A 23375-nucleotide genomic window follows, 5' to 3' on the forward strand; every position below is an offset into this window, starting at 1 on the left:
CGTACATAATCAACATGACTTTATTTCTAGGTTGACTTTATTGTACAGCTGACAAACATGCATGTATTAAGCAGTTATTCTGCCCTTATTCTGCACAGGGCACTGCTGTGAGCTGCTATCAATTTTTTCCTGAAAACATGAGGCAAGTAGCAGCAGAGCCTTTGGCAAACTACCAGGTTCTCCAGACTCCAGATCGACCATGTGCTTAATTAGAACAGTAAAGTTTCAGGGCCTGTGACACAAATGGAAAAACCTAACCATAGTTCACTATAGTAAAACACTTATTACCTCAGAGAAAGATTAATGTTCTATTTTTTCTGAAATATGACATTATCTAGGGATTGTTTCATATTTTCAGAAACAATGATGAGACAATTCAATTGTTACATTCCTTTACCTTAAAGCGAATGCCGCATTTAACATACTAATCATCATAGAGGCTGTGTTCCATGAATATAAACTTTTTCAATGATAAAGCTTCCAGAAATGCTCCATCATCATCATCATCATCATCATCATCATAATCCTTATCATGGTAACTCTAAGACATACATTTTTGTAGTAACATTTTTTAAAATGGTGTGGACCTCATAATATTTCGGTACTATCAACATTTCTTCCCCTCCCTCAAGAGTGCCCAAACTTTTTGCAACTCAGTGGAAGAAGAGTTATCTTGGGACACATGTACATTGTAACATGTAACAACACACGCAAAAAAATCTCATAATGTTTGAAGTAAATTTACAGTTTTGTATTGGGCCTCATTCATAGCCATCCCAAGCTGCATGTAGCCTGCAGGTGCAGGATGGACACCTCTGCAAGTTTCAGTAAATGATGGTAAATCTGAGAACTGTGTAAGTCAAGAAAAAATCAGAGCTACCATTTATGCACACTTGGAGTTGGTTCTAGGCACCCAGTTATTAAATGAACTGACTGGCCCAAGCAGCCAGCTCTGCTTCCTTTCCTTGAACGGCCTAAAACAGACAGGCATCCAAGCTACCGTAGGGGCGGGGCCTCCCAGAGAAGTTACTTTGGACTTTATTTGAAATCACTAAAAGATCCCATGAAAAAATATTTCAGGTAGCCAAATGTAACTTTTTGGGGGTCTCTATTATAAAATAATGGCAGGAAAATATTTTTTCTAGGAAAGATTTTAAGCTGGACTAGTGATTTCTGATTTCCCTGTGATGAACTGAAATTTAAGAGAAACAAACGAACAAACAAAAAACGGCTGAGTAACTAAAGGTCACAGCAAAAACCTAAAGCAGCAGAGACCATCTTTGAGAGAAAGAAAATAGAAATTAATTCTCTTCAATGGGAAATATGCTGGTTGATGCACATTCTCTGTCTTGCACTCTCTTGCTTAGTAAAAAGAAAACAGCTCTTTAACCAAACATAATTTCAAATTCTTTGTTGACCAGTGGCAAAGCTGTAAAAGAAAACCAGTATTTTCAGTGAATGCTGATGGGTGATTCAGTCTGCCTGACACACACTGCATGGAAGCGTCCAGCTGAGCTATTCAGCATTCGCAAACACGACAGTGACTTGCGAGTTCAACCTGGAACATGGTGGGGCCGAGTGCCAGAGTGAGGCAGGGGGAGAGGCCAGCCTTCAAGTTAGCTCCCGGGGTCAACATCACTATAACAAAAGTTCCTTTAAAACTGTTATACTCATTAAAAACTCACATAAATGCACACTTATATTTGAGATCCACTAAGGAAAAATGAAAGTACAAATATCTAGGAAGTATACCTTAAAGATAATTAAGAAAGCCAGTCAGAAACTGGCAGGGCACATGGAGACAGCATCTGTACGCTGTACAACTCCAGAGGGCGCTGCTCTCATGCTGTCTGTGTAGATGGCGTCTCCTGAAGCTGCCCCAGGATTCGTCTGAGCATACTTCACACGGGCTCTGGATCCAGCAGTTTAGAGAACTCCCACTGCCTGCAGGGTTATCCCCCTCCTGCACATTTCACATTATGCAACTCCACTAGCAGATATAAACCATTTGCCAAAGAAAGGCTTCCTCCCTCAGGCTTCCTGCTGCTGTCTGTCCAGAATGAGAAATACAGTAAGAGGAGCAGCATTAGGCCACTTATGTCTTTATTACTTGGGAATAGAGGCTCAGACACATTTTTCTGAAGTGCCATTGGAAAGTTGGAAAAGCTTGGGGCTTCTATTCACTTACATATTGTTGAATAATAAAAGGAAAGCTCCTATGAATAATAACTACAACCATTTATTAGTCACTTAAGTTAGGCACATTTTTACAAAAATGTTCACATTTACAATATCCCTGTAAGGAAGAGCCTATCACCATTATGCATCAATGAGGAAAATTCAGAGTAGAGAATTGATGTCTTCTATCCAAGATCCAGTCTGGTAAGTAGGAGGGGCAGGATCTCAACCCACAGCTGCAAGATTTGTTACTGCCTGTTTTGTGCTACAGAATTATGGGAAAGATGACTTTGGCTTAACATGAGAAAGTGCTTTTTGAAATTTTATAGCAAAACAACTTTAAAAAAACCTGGCTTGTGAGACCATGAACTGTGATAATTACACATAATAATTATGTACATCCATATGCAGAGCACTTTATAGCTGTAAAAATTTTTTCGCATACATGATTTCATTCAGCTTAGATAGCCTTGTGGGTCAAATATTATTTTAATTCCCATTTAATGTGAATTCTGGGAATCTGAATCTTGCAGAATATAAAGAATTGATTTAGGTATCTACTAAAACAAGTTGCTGTTTTAAAAGCCCATAGTGTAGAGGAGAAAAATTTTAAAACAGTTTATTTATTTATATTTAGAGAGAGGAGAAGGGAAGGAAAGAGAGTGGGAGAAACATCAATGTGTGGTTGCCTCTCATGTGGCCCCTACTGGGGACTTGGCCTGCAACCCAGGCATGTGGCCTGACTGGGAATCGAACCACAACCCTTTGGTTCTCAGGCCCGTGCTCAATACACTGAGCTATACCAGCCAGGGCAAGGAGGAGAAACTTTTGAGCCTGGGAACTTTTCAGGGTTACTTGCTTAATGTGGGCTGTCCTGTCACACCCCCTTATTAACACATAACTAGATCATTAGCTCTGGTGGGGGTGGTAGAGCTACCAACCTCTGAGCCCTGTCAAGGCCTGGGGTGTCAAGGTCCTCATGCTGAGAGCTGTGGTCCCCCGGAAGAGCTGGGGACACTAGGGAAGGACCACCTGGGGCAGAGTGTGTGAAGGGCAGAGAAACCTACAATTCAGGTCTCTTTCCTATATTCTCGGAAAACAATACAGATGGCTAAAAGCTGATCTAGAGCAAAGCATAGGTACAATGGGAACCCTAAGAACCATTACACAATGAAAACAAAGCAACTATAATCAGCATGTCTACGCTCTACCTGCTAGAAATCTGTCACATTCACTTAAAAAAACTTCTAAGTTCACAGAAAATTGAAAAGATATCTATTTACATAATCAAATGTTAACCTCAATACTAGATTCAATTTGTTCCTTCATCAATTCCTCCATTCAGTATACACTGACTGTGCGTGTTCTACAGGAAATGAGAACACAGCGGTAGATGAAAAAAGTCGTTGTGCTCACAGAGCTGACATCCTAATCAGAAAACCAGTCATTTTAATTCATGGATAACTGCTGTGAATAACAATTAAAGCAGTGTCATGGGATGAGTGACAAGGTGTTCTTGTGAGAAATATACTCAAAGGAGATCTTTTTGAAGAGGTATCATCTGAGCAGAAAGCTGTACAGCACTCAGTAGTGAGCCTCGTGAATAGCAAGGGTAAGACATTTTAGACACAGAAACGACAAGTACAAAGGTCCTGAGGCAACTGTGTACGGAGTGCTCAAAAAGAAAGCATTTTTAAAGGTTTATAGTCCTATTGGTAGATTGAAGGTAAATAGACTTCCAAAACTATTTTGGGTGAAATTTAAAAAAAAAGTGTTCCTTTATATAAAAATCAAACCAATAACCATAAAAACCTCTGTTTTACCTCTATTGGTGGCAGTTAAAGACTTGTCATGTAAATCTCCAGTCTTGCCAAGTGGCTAGTATTTAAAAGCATTTTTTCCTATAATGAACTATAACTTTGTCATGCCACTGTGGTTAATTTCTTCTAATGTTCTTGATACATTTTTTCATGAAAGCTGCTAACCTCAGAAACAAACTTTGTAGAGAGTACGAAGAATGAAATAATAATTTATTAATCAAGTTGCTCCTGCATGAATAATTAATTGTAGTCATTATAATAACAAATAAGGTAGGTATTATTAACCTCATTTCCAGATCAAAAAGCTAAAGCATCACAGACTTGCACACTTGCTCTGGAGGAACCCCCAACTGGTGACTACAGTTTATAAACTCTTTCAAAAGTTTATACCAAAGTTTACACTTTACACACATGCAAGTATTCACTAGTAAGTAAAACAATGCAAGTAGGCTTCCGGCCCAAGGTAGGGACACAGGAAAACCCCGAACTCACCTCTTCACAGGAACACATCAAATTTACACTTACGGACAGAGCAATTCTGAGGGCTGCACAACAACTTCTACAGGAGAAATGAGAGAGAGACCACTCAGTAGCTCCCTGTGGTCTGCTCAAACTCCAGCTTCCAGCCCAGTGACCAGTCCCCGGGACTCCACCCAGCTCACACCAGCCCCAGCTACAGCTCCTGCCCAGGTGTGGCTTGTGCTGAGGACTTCCTGCCGACCACACCCACTTCAACAGTAGCCTGGGGCAACCTGCCCCAGGGTGAGCACCAGGTCCTGGTGTGGCTTGCTCCCCGGACTGCCTGAGGCCTGAGCCCTCTCCAGCTCCAGCTCCAGCGGATCTTCCCTGGCCTGTCTCTACTCCTGTAATACCTGAAGGCCTGCCCCTGGGACTGCTTGTGGCCCACATACATGCCTGCTCCTAGGCATTTAGGACCCAGTACACACAGTCTACAAAGGGGTAGGTTCTATACAAGGTCACTCCTTCAATACCAAGAAACCTGTTGTTCAACTAATTCATAGAAACAAACACAGAGATATAGAAAAAATGAAGAGACAGAGAAATATGTCCCAAATGAAAGACCAGGACAAAAACCCAGGAAAGAACTACATGAAACAGATAAGCAATCTATCAGATAAAGAGTTCAACACACTAGATATAAGAACACTCAATGGGCTCAGGAGAAATGTAGAGGAACTCAGTGAGAACTTCAACAATGAGATAGAAAATATAAAACAAAACACATGAAGAACCTGTAAGAAAGGAAGAATATGGTAACTACAATAAAGAATACATTTGATGGAATCAACATCAGATTAGATGAAGCAGAAGATAGAACCAGCAATTTGAATATCAAGGTAGCAGCAAACACCCAACTGAAACAGCAAAAAGAAAAAAGAATTTTAGAAATGAGGATAGTTGAAGGAACCTCTGGAGGAACATCAAGCATGGCAGCATTCGGACCAAAGGGGTCCCAGAAGGAGAAGAGAGACCGAAAGGGGCAGAGCACCTATTTAAATAAACAAAGGCTGGAAATGTCTCCAACCTGGTCAAGAACACAGATTCTAGGTCCAGGAAGCACAGAGAGTCCCAAATACGATGAGCCCTATAAGAGGGCCACACCAAGACACATCATAATTAAAGTGCCAAAAGTTAAGTCAACAGAAATTTTTTTTAACTTCAAAGTTGGAAATAAACAGAAACAATTACATTTAACTATTTAAACCCATTTGGCAAAAAGCACGTTCAAGAAAAATGGAAAAGAAAGACTCCCAGTAACTTTAGCTGCAGTACTTTCACGGCTCTGTCTCACAATAAGAGGACTAAAAGGACTGCAAAGAAAACTTAAGTTAGTAGTTTTATTGTTAGTAATTGTGTGGGCATAGTAATTCTGAAACAAGTTTATGAGTAGCGTAAATTGAGCAAAGGAACAAATCTATTGATTTCATTGGGAGCCAGGCTTCTCATGGTGAGAGAAAGAACCTACAAATATAAAATGTTGAAAGGCAAGAATGGTATAAAACAGCTTTTCTCCTCAGTCTGTCCTCTGAAGGGGGGCATGAGCAAAGACACCGTAGTGGGAAAGAGCACACCTCGCTTCTACATCTTGAAATGTAGTATCACTCTCCACAAAAAGGAACCAGAGGTTTTTTAGCAAAAATGGCTGGAGCTGGGAGAGTAAGCCTGGACCATCTTGTTCCAGAAGTAAAAATGTGCACGAAGAGTGACAGGCACAGAAACTAGCTTGACGAAGCAAGCTGCCACTGGCCAAATCTGGGACAATTTGAGCATCAAAATAAATGATGATAATAATGAATATAACCAACTGAATAAAATCAGAATCCATGGATCCATACCGGCAGAAGTAAATAAGAGAGAGAGAAGGTTGCTTACAATAAAATATTCATTATTAAATGCCGATGGAATGATAAACTTTAAAATCACTGTCTGGAAATCACTATAGTAAATGATTCAGTCAAGAGCCACCAATAAGGAACAGGATGTTCACATAACTTCCAATAACCTCCTCACAGGTTAATTATTTACAAGGACCGGGAAAACAGTAACTTTACAGTAGAGAAACTTGGAGGTCATGCCCCAGAGTTGGTGGTTGACTGATATGGGAACAAGTCACAGTGACCTGCCACCTGATAGGATCGATGCGAAGAACGCAGCACCACTTCTGGGGTGTTCCTGCCACTGGAATCTAACCAAGTATCAGACAAACCACAGCGTAACAGACTGAGGATATTCCACAAAGCAACTGGCCCCATCGCTTCAAAACGTCAAAGCTGAGAAAAGCAAGACTAAGATGATCTAAATGGAGGAAGACTACAAAGATGTGGGAACTGAAAGGCAACGGGGGAGGTGGACTGGACTGCACACCTGAAAAATTCCTGCTACAGAGGGTGAGAGAGACAGTGGGTGTGATCTAAATAAGCCCAAGTGTCAGAAAAAATAAACAATGCAAATTAAGTTCAGGTGTTTTTTAAATCTACCCAACCCATTTGCAAAGATTAAAAAGAATATTAACACCTAGGGTTGACTACATTGTAGAGAAACACTCTTACAGACTGTTATTAGAAGAACAATTTGATACTAGATTAAGAGAAATTTCATGTTATAATATAATACAATACAGTATATATATGTGTATATATATATACATATATACACATACACATACACACACACACATATATACTCAAAAATGTTAACGTTTGTTCTTCTAGATAATTACACTAAAGAACCAGTCACAATTCTTGGCTGAGACTTTATTAAAAATTGCAAATAAAAATTCCATATAAAAATGTAAAACACTAAGCATATGTTAAAATAAATGTTAACAGAAAATGTGCAAGGAATACTTTCAGTGATTAAAAATCAAGTTCCTCAGCATATGTATTGATAAGGAAAAATACTTAAGAAATATTAGTTTAAAAGAATAAGGTTGTACAAAATCCATATCTTCATATACATTAAAATTGGAAGTAATTACACTAATGTATTAAAATTATATCTGAGAAGTGGGATTAGAGGTTTTTTTAAGCTTTCTTCTGTATTTTTCACCTTCTCTGAAATGAACACACTTATGTATAATCAACACCATAGAAAAAGAGAAATGATATAAATGCAGGTCCACATTGCTTAAAACCTGTGCCACGATCACATATTTAAAGGATTCCAAATTTTAAAAAGTCTTCAAAGAAGAGAGATTAAAGTCTAGTCAAACATGATTTAAAATGGAGTGACTGAAACCTCAGCTGGAAGCAATGAAGTTTTAATCAACTTTCTCAGTACTTGCGTCTTTGTTAGACATTTTTTCGGTTCCCCAGGGTTGTCATGAAATAGTGATTCTATCCTGAAATTTGGTGTTGGGTGCTAGAATTGCCAACCACAGCTTTCCCAAGAGGTATCTTCCCCGAGACCATGGTCTTTGCCGAAATTCCAACATTTCCATGTTCATCCCCAACTGCGAAGTTCACATTTCCACTAACTGCTCCCCGATCAGTCCCGTCCTTCTCTGTGTTTGCATTCAGAAGACTGGCACTTCTGGAGAAGTTACAGTGTATGTAATGTTGACACGAGTACCACTCAACTTGGGCATCACCACGTGTGGCAATTGTTCTCAGCTTGTGTCAAACATAGGCTTAACTTACTTCGTGTTCAATTAAAGAAATATCAATCTTTACTCATGGTCAAGGAAAAACTTGACCAATAAACTGCAAGCTAATAAAGTACACAAAATACCTGTGTGTTTGAAGAAAATTGAAGAAAATTTCAAACGCAATTAAACTAAAATTCATTTTCTACTTATATGCTGGCATGCTGATCTATAAGAGTTATTTCTCACATAAGAGTCTGTCCACTTAGATCAGTATTCAAATGTGTTTGGGGAGCATTATGCTAAATGAAATGAGCCAATCAGAGAAAGACAAGTACCATATGATTTTACTCATATATGGAATCTAATCAGCAAAATGAAGTATCGAGAGAAATAGAGACAGACACATAGTCCGAAAGCAGACAGACAGCTGTTGAGGGGAGGAAGCTGAAGAATTGGGAAAAAAGGAATATAAAGGAAAAAAAACTCGGACATGGACAACAGTGCAGGACTGCAAGGGGGTAGATGGGGGCAATGGAGGAGGGTATGGGGGGACAAATGGTGATGGAAGAAGACAGGATGGTGAATACACAACCCAGTGTACTGATGATGTGTTGAGAAACTGTGCATCTGGAACCTGTATAACTTTGTGAAACAGTGACACCCAATTAATTCCAAAAAAGGAGAAAAATGTATTTCATCTACATGTTTAAATTGACAAGTTATTAAGGAGTGAGCTGAGCATATATGTTTTTGACACCCTTGGAAATACTTAGATTCAAGAGCTAAAACTACCATAAATGGACCTCCTATCCTGGTCCCTCACTTTCATGTGCTGGATGACTTCACGTGTGTGGGCATGTGTGGGCGCACTCACATAGGCATACATGCATGTATTCTTAATCCCTGTTGTCTCCAGGAAACCCTAATAGAACAGAACCCTTCATGAAGCAATGGTAAAAATGGTGAAAACAAAGCAATACTTACTTAGGCTTTCACTTGCTTTCAGGTTGAAGGTGATGGACATCCTTAAATTTCATGAAAAATGACTGGTGGTTTTCTGATTTCACATGAAAACCCACTCCCTCTCTGTAAGATCGCATATATTAGCCTTTATTCTTGCCAGGTCTCCCACTGTCCTTCTTCCTCTTCCCAATTCGCCTTAAACACTGGTTATTTTTTTTCCACTCCACTCATTTCTTTTGCTGTCCCCAGTGTGCAGTAAACTCCCTGTCCACACATCATCCAGCATCTATAACAGAAGCACCATCACCAACTGACTTACTGACTTTAAAATCTCATTTTCAGCCCCTAAATTTGTCCCTGATTCTGATTCCTAAACGTTTCACTAATTAAAAAAGAAAAGTGTTCCAATTTTCTAGGCTATGTTCTAACTTATTTAGTCCCTATATATTCTTGCCTGAAACTTTAGCATTGTGCTGATTATTAGACATTTTATATATACTATTTCTATACATCATTCTGCAGTAGCATATATAGATATTTTCTTGGTAAACTATCATAGACATAAATTCTGAATTGGGTCACAACACAGTATTTACGTATTTCCTACCCAATATAAAAATGATATGCAATATGGAATTGAGCACACACATCATACATTAACTCCGTTATCACTAAGTGCCTAGTATGTGTTGAAACACTATAAATGTATTGATAAGCAAAAAAAAATCACAGGCTTTTCTCCTATAAAACATGTGGCCTTACATGAAAAAAACATATTCAACAAAAATTATAATAATAAATATATTACTCAAAACTGAGATAAGGGCTCTGAATGAAAGAACCATATCAAAAATGAGCACAAAGTTGCTCTGCTGGTGTGGCTTAGTGAGTTGGGCACTGGCCTGTGAACAGAAAGTTTGCTGTTTCAGTTCCTGGGCACATGCCTGGGTTGTGGGCCAAGTCCCCGGCCAGGTCCCCAGCCAGGGGTGTACGAGAGGCAACCGATTGATTTTCCTCTCACACACTGATGTTTCTCTCCCTCCCTTTCTCCTTCTCTTCTCCTCTCTAAAAAATAAATAAATAAAATGTTGAAAAATGAGTATAAAGCAGAGAAAAGTAATCTAGATATGGAGCAGGAGGTAAGTAATCATGGATGTTGACCCAACAAAATAATTTTGAACTAACATATAAAAATCAGTAAAAGTTAACCAGGTTAATAGCGAGGGAAGAGAGATCCAAATAGAAATGATACTTCCAAATATCATGAGGGAGGGGCATGCCACATTCAAACTGGCGGATGTGATGAGGATCACATCCATCAACATGAAATTCTGTTTATTTAATAAAGGAGCAGGTGCATAATGTATAAGATGATTCATTTCATAGAAACCATAGGTACTATAACATATTTTCCAATACAAAATTGTTTTTACTTGACATTTATTCTTTCAAATAGTGTACTTATTTACTCTATGTCAAGAACTTTATATCATTAGTTAATTGAATTCTATAATGACTGGATAATTGATGCTTAAAGAGGTTAGGCAGTTGGCCCAAGGTCGCAGGGCTGATAAGAGGCAAGCCTAAGAACTGAATCAGCCAGGCTCAAAGCCCAGCTTTTTGCCCTCATTTGCCCTTGACCTCATTTCCACCATATTAGTTAGGACTTACATTCTCAGCTAGTATAGGTTTCTCACTCTCCTTGTACTGATCTGCAAAGGGAGTTCTCACACAGTGATGTTTTAGTTACTAATATAATTATTTAAATAAACCAGGCTTCATGTAAAAGTTGAGATTTTCTTAGGAAGATCTGTTTTCAGTTCATAGAAATATATCTCCTGGCTCTCTCTCCATATCATTACCCAGTAATCCTGGCAACCGTTTTTCTCAAGTTCTTCCTAATTTCAATAGCTAAGTTATAGCAATATGCAAAATTTGCGGACTAAAAGAAAATGACCTACTCTGATTTACAACAATCAGATCCACACTGCTGAGCTAGTGCCTGAGATGAAGGACATTATCTGGTGTGAGCCCATTCCACTCTCCAGCCTTCCCTAGTGCCTCACGGAGACACATCCACACCTGAGGGGCCTCAGCACCCTCAAATCCGATAGGTCAGCACAGTCCAGAACTTCAGGCTGCCTACTTTTTATACTTTTTCAGGCCTGAGAAGTGGGGCGCAACACACCCTAGGGTCTACTCTATTCTTATGAAAGAAATTACTTGTTATACCAGTTACTTCAAATTAATTACTTCAGTGTTTTTACTTTTCTGAATTGTTCTATGGGGTCTACTTAAAGGTTTAATGTGGCAGTTCTGGAAACATTTATATTTTATTTTTATACCCTAGAATATTCTACATGTCTGATTCTGTTTAAAAGCATATTACCTGTTCCACTCCTTTCCTAACACCATCCATTCATTATTTTTCAAGGGCTATTTGACTCTCATCCCTTTGTAATTACCAAGCTCAGCTATATGCTAATTTCACTAACTAGATCCCTTAGGATTTTATATACTAACCTATGTTTTAATAACAACTCCTACATGTTTTTAATTATATTTATGCCCTGTACATGCATTTCACATTAGGAAATGCCAGGCACCCAGTTAGAGAAAAGATTACTGGAAATCAACATGTAGTGAGAAATATAATGTTAAGGGGAACAAATATAAATTACGTATCTTAGACTTCACTTCCACATTGAAAAATGGCATTTATCATTCCTAAATGTTAGCTACCTTTTAAAATTAAATTTATTGCCTTTTTTTTTTACTGTCACCTTACTAAATTTAATGCTCACCAAGTCATCTGACTGTTCTAAAGAAAAAATGTGTCTGTTCATAGTTTTATTTGTTTACATTAAAGAGGAGGCTAAGCATAGGTGAGAGGTTTTCAAGAATGTCCTGCATTGGGAATGGATGTTTTTCTCTATTGGAGCGGAGAATTTAGGTATAGGCCAACATTCTGATTGGATATTAAGAGAATTTCTTTCCATTTAAAACCACTAAATGAGTTACTCAAGAGTTATTCACAGCATTATCAAGAAGAACACAGAGCAGTGATCTATGTCTCAGTCTTATGAAATTTTAAATCCTAATCAAACAGCAAACTTCTTATAACTAACCAAAGAGTAAACCTGTCTAAATTTTACTCAATAATTTTCTGTTATCATAATTAAACTGTGTAAAATCTTAGTAATTGGTTTGATGTGGGACAGAAGAAAATGTTTGGCTTCTGTCCAAAGGTTGCCTTCCCTGATTCAAATCAAAGAGCCGCTGGCTACAATGACCAAAAGGCCTGTGGGCTCTGCAAAAGCCAGCATCTATTCGAGCTGATGTGTTCCTACCAACCAAGGTCTTTAAAAAACTCCTTTCTTGTATCTAGCATTTTTATATGAACACGAAAAACCATTCTAATGAAATCTTAAGCCTTAGGTACGCAAGCTCAATTCTTCCAGAGATGTAGGAAGACAATTCCTTATACCCACATAATGGTTCATATTTTATTTATGTTGACCAATCATTCAACATTAATATAGCTGTATTCAATAATGCTTTTTTCTTGAGGATTTGGATTTTCACCTTAGGTAAAAGTAAAGTATTTTCTGTTTTCAAACTATATGCTTAGAATTTTATTAATTATTTTTCATAAAATGTAATTGACTCACAAATTAAAAAATGTTATTACATATTGTCCATGACAGGCTGACAAACTCCCACAATATGAGGCCAATGGGAACATTCTTAAGAATGGCAGGCTGTCTTATCATGCATTTAGAAAAGTGTATAGTGATTACCTAGTATGCCTAAAGTAAAGAACCTCAAAGTGAGAGAAAAGGGGACACAGGAGGTTTGTTTCACAGCAGTCACCAAACAGACCAGAATGGCCACATATGCATACGGAGGAAGGGGATCAGTTGTTTTAGGTTGCAGAGAGTTACACAGCAGAAACCTGGTTCATTTGTTTGTTGTTAAATACATTATCTTACAACTTACAAACATCCTTGAATATTGCTCTTACCATCATTAACTTAAATTATAATATACAGAACATTTAAACAAAATGTTACTACTAACAACAGGAGTAATTGAATGGATTCCAATGGATCACACATTAACTAATAGATGTATTTCCTATATTTTGGAGAAAGTCACAGTCCCAAAGAACCTCAAATTCTCCTTTGGAAAACAGATCTGTAAAGCAGAAGAATGGGTAACAAAACAAGTTCCACTGTATTTGCTGGAAAGGCCTTGGGATATTCAGTGGCCTCATAGACATTATGAGGGGAAAGGGAAGTGTCAATTATTTATCGTTAAAATAGAAATGTTTAACATCATTTTTCCTCTCACTTCAAAGAAAAATAAAATTAAAAAAGGATAACATACAGACTCATGTATGTGAACTACAAAACAGTTCTGAACTGCAAAGTGAATAAATTTTAGTTTAATTGTCTATGCTTGCAAAAGAAGCTAACAAAAAAATAACACATTTACATTTAATCTAACTTCATAATTTATTGACAATACAAACACCTTTTCATATATCTTATGCACTTTTGTGCGGTTACTCATGAGTTAGTTCATTCATTCATTATTTGAACAGATATTTACTGAGGACCGACTTTGTGAAGGCACTACTCAAGACACAGAAAGGTGCAGAGGTAAAATGAATGAGGCAGGTAAGTCCTCTCCCCTCATGGTGCACACATTCTAAAAAATAAACAAATAAACCAATGAGTAAGAGAATTACAGGTTGAGCTACATACTATGAAGGATATAAAATCAGTGATATGACACATAGCTCATGGGCAGAGGGGACTTTAGATAGAAAAGGGAGTATTTAAGAAGTGAGACTATGAATTGGAAAATAGAGACTCCATCGTAAAATAGTCAGAGGGAAGTCTACTTCTATTGAGATTAGCCTTCAGGATTTGCACAACCTTAGTTCTCCCAGCCACCTCAGAAAACATCCTTCACTGCATCGGAGCTCTGTAAATGCTTACTATGTAGGGTGTCATTTGTACAGCAAGGCCCCCCAACCTGTCACACCAGGGAAATTCCTACAGTGGACGGATGCTAGTGTGTACATGTGATATGTTTAAAGGTAGTTAAAATAAGAATCATTTGATGTGAAAAGCACCCAAAGCCTCATATCAAGGTATGTTTAAACTAATTTCACTGAGATGCATTTGCAAATTATCAGGTCTTTTTTTTTTCTCAGAAGGTAAGGGACTGAAGGTTAAGGGAGGCATAACTTGGCAGAACCCAGTGAAGGGCTGAAAAAAAACATATATATATATGTAATATAAAGAAGATGTAAATAAAAGGTACATGAAGAAGCAATGGTATGACGAAAGTACAAATGAAATTAGAATCCTTCAACACAATATTTAAATAAACCTTCATGTCTGAGGTACTTTCTAAGATGTACCAAAAATGTGCATCTCTCCTGCTCCATTTATATTATATTATCTGTCTTAAAAGGCACATTTTTACAGTTACACATAAATTAAAATAGGACTCTGTGGTTATAGGACTGTTTTTCCCCATGTAGTCAGTTTGAAGCTCTTTGGTCCAAAAGGACACTTTAAGACAATAGGAGTGTTGCTAACTGGGTGAACCCCATATATGTTTATGTCAGTGAGCAGAGAAAGGGATCACGGTAAAATGAAGGGTCAGACATATCACAACTCAAACTAATAGATTTTAAAGCTATCTTATTAAAATGTTCAGGAGAACACCTTATGCTAATATTTGTTTTTACAAAAAATAGGTAAAACAATTTTGAAGACTTTAAAAGTTGTCTACCAAATAGTTCAAATAGTGACTATAAACAAGGAAGTACAAAGAGATTTTTAAAAATTCCTGTATGGTTTGTAAAAGTTTAACCAGTGGTCAGAGCATCTTCCCAGCATATCTCCTGACATCTGCTAAAGAGAATTAATTTTAAATACAAATGATTCCTTTTAACCATTCTCAGATACATCCTTAGATACATAAAAGTTAAACTTTCAAAGAAATGTGTATTCTGATGTACCTATCTAGCAGAATTGTTATTTGTTTACACTTTGCATTTCCGTTTCTCTAGTATTTATACAGTTGTCATTCCCAACCCTTCCATTTTAAATATAAACCTGTTGTATTTGGTATGAGCAGCTGCAAATAATTTAACAAACATTTTCAAGATGTCAATTCCTTAAGGATATGCATACAGTTAATCACATCACTGGCAACATGTTTTCATTAGCAAGAAAGAAAGGGATTTTGAAATATAACAGTGTGTTTACTATGATAGATATAAAAAATTAAATACTTCAGTCCTTTTTTTTAAGATGAGAAAAAAAGGTGAAGCTTTGATGACTTTCTAAAGTTGAGTGTGACAGTATCCTCCCTCATCCTGTCCCCATTGAAGTTTTAAAATAAATAGTTGCTTCATCCAAGAAACTACTGCCAGATAAATATGGAAACATTAGATAAGCTATTTTTACTCAAATTGATGTTTTAAAAAAGGTCACATATCACACCAATGAAACAATGCATTCCCTTTGGGCTTTCATCTATTTGATTAATTCAAACAGAAAGCTAATAATGACACTGCCTTTTTATTTATTTATTTTTTGTTATCATATACATGGTGCACTCAGTGGGACTTGCTCGGAAGGGTACAGGAAGGATTATTAATTTAATAATTGTTTTCTCATTTGTTTCCATCTCAAAACAAAACATCAAGCCAAAGTAAACACTTTCAAATTATTCAACAGATTCCACATCTGGCCATAATACATTCAGCATCAGTCTAGGAGCCTCCAACTTTTTCTTCACCTCCCTGAACATACTTTGATATTAAAGAACCCAAAGCAAATTCATCTTGTTGACAAGCAAAATAGATTCAAGGAAAGCAAAATACTTCATTATCTTTGTCATTAAACCTTAGATAATTAAAATGCCACACCAAATGTTCCTTTGGACCAAAGGCTCTTCAGGGACAATTGATGAACAGCTCTTTTCTAGACACTCAATTTAAAAACATCTCAAAAACATTTTCATAATACAAATAAGAAAATTAATAGACTGTTACTTTGCTCCAAATTCTTTCAGAGACCCATGAACAGAAATGTAATTCATTTTAATGTGTATCTCACATCTGGGGAGATCTCAAAAGAGCTGTATTTGTTTGTTAATTAAAATAATAATCATCACAATATTACCCATGGAAACATTAGAAAACATGTCAGAAATGAAAAAGAAAAAAGTATGTTTTTTCTCTGTGGAATTCCTTCTTGACCTTTGATTGTATATTTTAAGGGTACTTAAGACAAACGCAATTTATATAAATCAGTAAAGATGGTTAATCCTACCTAATGTTTATTCACATTGATATCATTCATAGTAGCCTGAGAAGGGAGGAACTATTTTTCTAATGGGTCAAATAAATGAATTTCATTTAGACATAGTATGTGAATGAATACAGAATAGTAAACAAGCTTCAGGGAAATTACTTAATACCTTAGGAAGCTTCTTTGATAGCATTCTACAAGATTTCTGTTTTTATTTTTCATAAAATGCCCCTTTCTCAACACCAACTTCAACCCAAATTGGCTTCCATATCCGGCCAGAAAGTAAGAGCAAACTCCAAGTTACACACGCTATTGTTTATCTCCCAGGGTTTGAAAGTCTAGAGGGTTCAATGGGCCATATTCAATGTATTACTTAACTGCCTGCTTTATTTTTTCATAATACAACATTAAACTCTACTTACAATGCTGAGGCATTTCTTAACATGCTCTTAAGAAAGGTATACAAGCTGGTTTCATGAGAATATCATTCCAGATTTCTCAGCATTTGACCAGAATGTAAAGGAAATTAATTTCACCCACAAAATGCCATCCTTTCTAATCATGAGCAACACCATAAATAATAGAAACACTAAACAAAATGTCCTAAAACCTCTGGTCAGGCTTGATTACATAAGCGAATTTCATGAGATAGATGCATATAATTATTTGTACAAAATAAAATAAAAGAAGGATGTATAGTTCCTCTTTTTTAAGCTAAAAAGTATTTTAATTAATAATGACCCTGTAAATGCCACAGGACTACCTGGTTTTGCAATTGCTTGCTAATTTTATCTCTTCTATGTAGGAGACAACCATGGTTAGAGAGTCAAGCTGAATTCTCCACTGAAGCATATATATACTCAAGACAAATGTCTCCATGATAAGAAAAAAACTGAGATTTTCAAGTGCTATGCTTTTAAATGACTTTGTCATTTCTTCACACACATGCACACAATAAATATTGTAGAGTGTATACAAATAATTCAGTCTAAAATGATCAAATTTACCTACTCTGTGGTAGATAGTTTTGATTTTCAAGTTCTTTATTTCCCTTTTGTAGGCCAATTGAAACAGCTTGACTAACAATTACTGAAATACTAAGTTCATTGCCATTCAAAATTATATAAAACACTGCCAGCACCCTTCCCATTTGGTTCTAAACCCACATGAGCTCTCTTTAAAATTACAAACCTGACTTCAAGCGTTCACATCTGCAACTAATATTTTGACATTAAAAGCTAACTTAATTCTATTTGAATATCAAATATAGTCTTAGATTTTGTATTTTATTCAAATAAAATAAAGATCATTTATTCCAACCACAAAGTAATAACACTTTATTAAATAACTGCAATTTGTGCCCAAACCCAGAAAACATTTAACAAGAGAAAAATGTCCAGCAATTAAACAAATAAATAAATTTTTGTCTGTTTTTTGTTTGGATACTGGTGAGTGTTTGGTGTAGCACCACTTTGGGACATGGCTATTTCTAATTTAGGTATGAAAAGGATAGAGCAGCAACATTTAAAGCTCAGCAACATTTTAGCAGAAGTTCTTCAATTTTAAACAATGTACATAGTAAAAAGTTTAAATAATACAAAGTATATATATATGTATGTGTGTATTTATATGTTTACATGTATACTTTACTTTTATATATGTAATGTGCATGTCTGTAAACTTCTTTATATATGTACAAGAAGTTTGTACATATATAAACTTCTTTGTGTTATATATGTACAAAACATATATAAAACATGTACAAGATATATAATTGTACATATATAAATTACATATGTGTATTATATGGGTATATATGCATGTGTTTATACTTTATATATTTATATAGAAGTGTGTGTATATATATATACCTTTATATGTATATACCTTTATTTATATATATTTAGATAGATAAATAGAAGTAAAGTTTAAACACACATTATACTTACATAACACACATATATAACATATATGTACAATTATATATAGATATGTACAATTCTATTCAGATATAGATATATAGAAGCAAAGTAAGCCCACTTCTACTCTTGATTCCTAAGCTTTTCCATTTTTCTTTCCTCCCTGGAGACAATCATTGTTACCATTCTCTATGTTCCCCTCTATTTCTGGTTTATGCATAAATGCATATGTACACATACAGATATACTGTTGTGTTCATTTACAAAAGTGGAAGCATATTACCCACCATGTTTCAAACTCTACTTTGTCCATTCAACACACCTTAAGTCTAAGTCACTATCAATACATGTAGAGCTACCACATTCTTTTTAATGAATAAGGAAATGTTCCAAATGTGCTTTACATGTTAGCAGAAGCTGATTCAACTTAGGATGACAGAGAATTAACTATAAAAAAAATGAAATGTAACAATGTGAACAAAAGAAGAAAAATGCAATAATTATGAGGCATATCAGGGTTCAAATCCAGGGCAAGGTTATCATTTTATATATTTTCTTGAAAAGCAGAAATAAACACCCAGAAATCTGTTCTTCCAAGGGAGCCACATCTGATTTTCCTTAAGCCTGAAAAATTACTCCTGTACCATTAAACTTATGCCCTGGGGGCGAAAGGCCATATCTTAAGGGATACAGACTTCCTTTGGACAGAATTGAGTAATTTTAAGGTGGATTTATATATTAGATTGCTCCTGAGAAACATTTGCAGTAGGAGTTTCCAGGTCTTTACAATAGAGTTTCTAAGGTGGCAACTTGGGAACATAAATGAATCCCAAGGAGAAAGTATGAGTATGATGAATGACGCTAATGGTTTCATTACTTAAAGAATATCACAGCTAAACAAATTTTATTCTTTTCTATATAAAAGACTAAAGAAAGATTTCACCTCAACCAGCTGGGAAACTGGCTTCTGCTTCTTATTCTTTGATGGGGTGACAGAAACAATTTTATTGTGAATGACACATTCTTACTCATACAAAAATAGAGTAATGAACATAAACTGGAAGAAATAACATTAGACTTGCAGTGACAGTCAATCAGCACAAAAGGTCTAGGGTCTTAGGTAGGGGTGAAGCATCGCACCTCTCAAAGCAGGCACCACCACCGAATTATCCAGGCGACTTCTCTGTTAAGCACTGTGCATGTAGTTATGTACTGAATGAGATTTTGTTAAGATTTTATTTGGATTGGCTTGGGTTTTGGTAAAGCAGCTATTGTTATATGGGTAAGCATGCTTATGCAGCGGGATTTTCCTTTTTAACTATTTCCTTGGGATTTAGCATGAGCAAATGTTTGATTTGTTAGCTTCTGCTTTCCCTGAAGAGGACAGAGGACAATGAAAATGAGGAGACTCCTCTAGTTCTAGAAACTGAATTCCCACAGTATGCAAAACCACAATGACATAGCAGTAATAAACTATGGCTGTGAGTTCCCAATCTGTCTTCAACAGCTGCTTTCTCACTGGTTCTTCTGGTCAATTTCTATTAAAACTATGTATGTAAGTGGCTGACGTCCTAGGTACTAACTTTAACGTGGTGGCTATAAGCATTATACTTCCTGAGAACCTGGGGTATTTCTGAACCTCTGGAAACCTTAATTAACAACACAGTCCTCACAAAACACTTCCTGGAACATATGTATTTTGAGTTAAATTCTTCACCCACACATGGAACCCAATACCCTTTAAACCCCCTGTCTCCCATTTCCATTTTTCTTTTCATGTTTCCCACCTCCCATGAATAAGGAATTTTTCAGGCCATACTCCAGAGCTTAAAATACGGCAATGTACTCTACAATGTGGATGATGGATAACTTTTTGAAATATTATAAGGTATTGTGTTTTATTTCAGAAGCCACTGCCAAAAGTGAAAATCATAGGCTGGATTCCTAACTCCCTTGGAACTCTCCTATAGAAGTGACCCCTTGAAACCCCTAAGCCCATGAAATAAATATGGACTATATTTTGTCTCAAATGCAAACTGTGTTCTTAATCTTGGCAAACTGCAAACCTGCAGTTTTATTTTTACTCATGTAATCTCTGTCCTTACAAAGGCACCTAAAACAAATAAGCAAAAATAGAAAATAAAAAATAAAACTCATTAACTTTTTCTCATAAAAACATAACCAGCTCCATGGCATTGTAAATAAGAGTCAGTAGGAGGTCATTTCTGTCTATATAACATAGATTTTTATTTTCCCCAGGTTTAAGGCATGGTTTTATATCTGAACACTTAATTATACTTTTTGCAAGAACATTCAAATCTGATTAATCCCTTTGAGGAAAAGATTACCTAAGGCAGACTTTGTCCAAAACCTTATTTCTTTCTTATCCTTGAAGAAATCCAAGAAATGTCACATATAACTAAAGATAATGGTTTAAAATTCAGGCAAAGGGAACTGTTAGGAACCAAAATAATGGTATTTTAACATTCATCATTACAAATGTTACTGAATATTAAAAAGTAACAGAATTGATTACATTTCTATTTCAGTTGCTGAATTAAGACTTTTAATATTTGTTATCAGGGTTAGTGTTAGAATTGGGTTAGATTTCTAATATTTTAGAAACGTTTTGTTTCAACTTGCCTATTCTATTCAAACATCACTATTAAAAATAAAACAAACAAAAAACCCTACAATTACCACATGATTTTAAAGAAAATAAAAACCAAAATCTTAAAGTATATGACAAGAGTTGTCGTTTATTGAAGGTCCACAATATTCTAGGCACTGTGAAAAGATACCTAACAAAACTAAAAGGGTGTCTACCAAACCTCTGTGAAGGTCACGTTACATTTCCATTCTGAAGACAAAGGACAGGGATCTCAGAGATCCCTGGTAAGTAATGCGTTTGGGGTCACTCCCTCAGTAAGTGACTGGGCTGGAGTTTGGATGAAACACTGGCGCCAATGTTCAGACTTTAATTCCTCCTGAAATTTATCAGAACTACATAGGTTTGCATTTCCTCCAATTGATACCTAACTTTTCAGATTATCACAAATAAATACATTTGTTTCTAAAAAGTTAAAAATTTATGCAATGTAAAGTCAGAAAAATAGTTTTAAATATTTGGCAAAGATGAATTAAGTCTAAAAAATTAGAATTTAATCATTCTTATTCTTTCATTGTCCAAAGTAAGTCTAAAAACTTAGAAGCACTCAAGATCTGCAAAGCTTATTTTTAGAAAATATTCCCTCTTATTGTCCATCTAAACTATTTGAATTTTAAGGTGTATAATCCTGCCCTGGCTGGTGCAGCTCAGTGGATTGAGCATGGGCCTGGGAACCAAAGGTGTATAATTTCATAATATCTGAGAAATTAAAAAATATATATATTTCCTAATATTCAAATATATCATGTTGTTTAGGAAAAAATGTGGTAATTAACTATCTATATTTTTCTCTTTTCAATTTAATGATTGTAAAATAATTTAATAGTAATTATTTTATTTTTATTATTTTACTTTTTTATTACATCAGTTCAAAACTCTATGATATTCTTTCCACCAGAAAATATCCCAAGAGAATATTTTAAAACTATTTTTGGAGTTAAAAACCTTTTATTAAAAGATTGAGTTAAGCCAAATACAGTCCTAAATGAAATAAATCTAGATTTCCAATGTGTATCTTCACACCTTAGAACAAAAGCAACCAATCTTGAACTGACCCTCCCTGTCAGAAAATAGCCCTTGGGACTCAGAGGATGCCAAGAGCCAGCACTCTGGATTTATGAGCCATTTATCAGTGTTTCTTCCTAATTTTCATTCTGTCATTATCACACTTCCTCAAGAGGCATTTATACTCAGATTTAAACAGCTGCATGTTATGGGAACCAATAGTAAGGATGAGCTGGTAAAGCAAGTAAGACCTGAAAGCCCCACTTTTTCCTTAATGAGATAAAACTGCACGGGCAGTAAGGTTACTAATAGATGTGCATTGAAAATATAATGACATAGCGCTGATTTTACTCCACAACACATGTGCCAGGCTGAAACAGACTTCTGAAAAATAATACTGCCGTGGAGATAACAATATTCTAAAATTTATAAAAACATAAATTTTAAAAATAAAACTTACATACAAATGAACTTCATAGCCTTATCATGAAAATCTAAAACATATCTGTAGTTGCTATTAAATGTACAAAACTTTAGTGAAATGAAACCACTATTTTTTAGCTTATGAGACTGTGGGTTGACAATTTGGGCTAAGCTCAGCTGAGCGGTTGTTCAGCTGATTTGGCCAGGCTCACTCAGGAATCTTTACCCATGACTCACTCATGTGTTCTACATGAGCCACCTACTGTTTGGAACCCTGGGTCATGTGCCACACTCATTACCCAGTGGGCTGGCCATGGCTTATTTACATAAAGTTCTCAAAAGCAGCAAGTGAGAAAGCTGCTCTTGAAGCCTAGGCTGAGAATTTTCAGTGTTTCTTCATCTACATTCTATTTCTTGAAGTAAATTCCAAGGCCAGGCCAGGCCAGGTGCAACATGGGAGGAAACAGATGCCTTTACACTGTGGATGGGAGGAGCTGCAAAGTACTGTAGAATTTCTGGAATATATCAAAATGTCACTGAACAAAGCTATTATGAGAAATTAGAAATAGAATGTAATACCCTCTAGGTATTTATAGATTCACTAAGAGTAGATTATATCAGACTAACTTTTCATTTTGTGACAGTGTTACTAAGTTGATGGTCAAGAGAATAACAAAGACTGATACTTTGACTTTAGCAGATTTTTAGTAAAAATTTTAATTTCTTGGCAAAAATGTAGTGGAATTCAGGCTTACACTAGAACAACAGGTAATTTCACAAATATTTAGACAATTACAATTAAAGAATGTTGATTAACTAATCACTGTCTACCTGAATATTTTTAGGGTACATCCAAAAGGATGTACTGATCAGCATTGCTAAGTAATAGATGCTTACACTTAGAAGCTTTACATGACGTCTCATTCTATTTAAAGATTTAGAAAGACAAAA

At 35.9% G+C, this 23375-nt stretch overlaps 1 protein-coding gene across 3 annotated transcripts in view; it reads right to left on the reverse strand.

The window, feature by feature from the left end:
* Window positions 1-23375, reverse strand: part of NAV3 (neuron navigator 3) — a 346564-nt gene that overhangs the window by 302449 nt on the left and 20740 nt on the right. The gene's annotated exons all lie outside the window — the stretch shown is intronic.

Source organism: Artibeus jamaicensis, unplaced genomic scaffold (assembly GCF_021234435.1).
Source record: "Artibeus jamaicensis isolate MK-2021 breed Jamaican fruit bat unplaced genomic scaffold, CSHL_Jam_final scaffold_584, whole genome shotgun sequence".
Taxonomy (NCBI): Eukaryota; Metazoa; Chordata; class Mammalia; order Chiroptera; family Phyllostomidae; genus Artibeus; species Artibeus jamaicensis.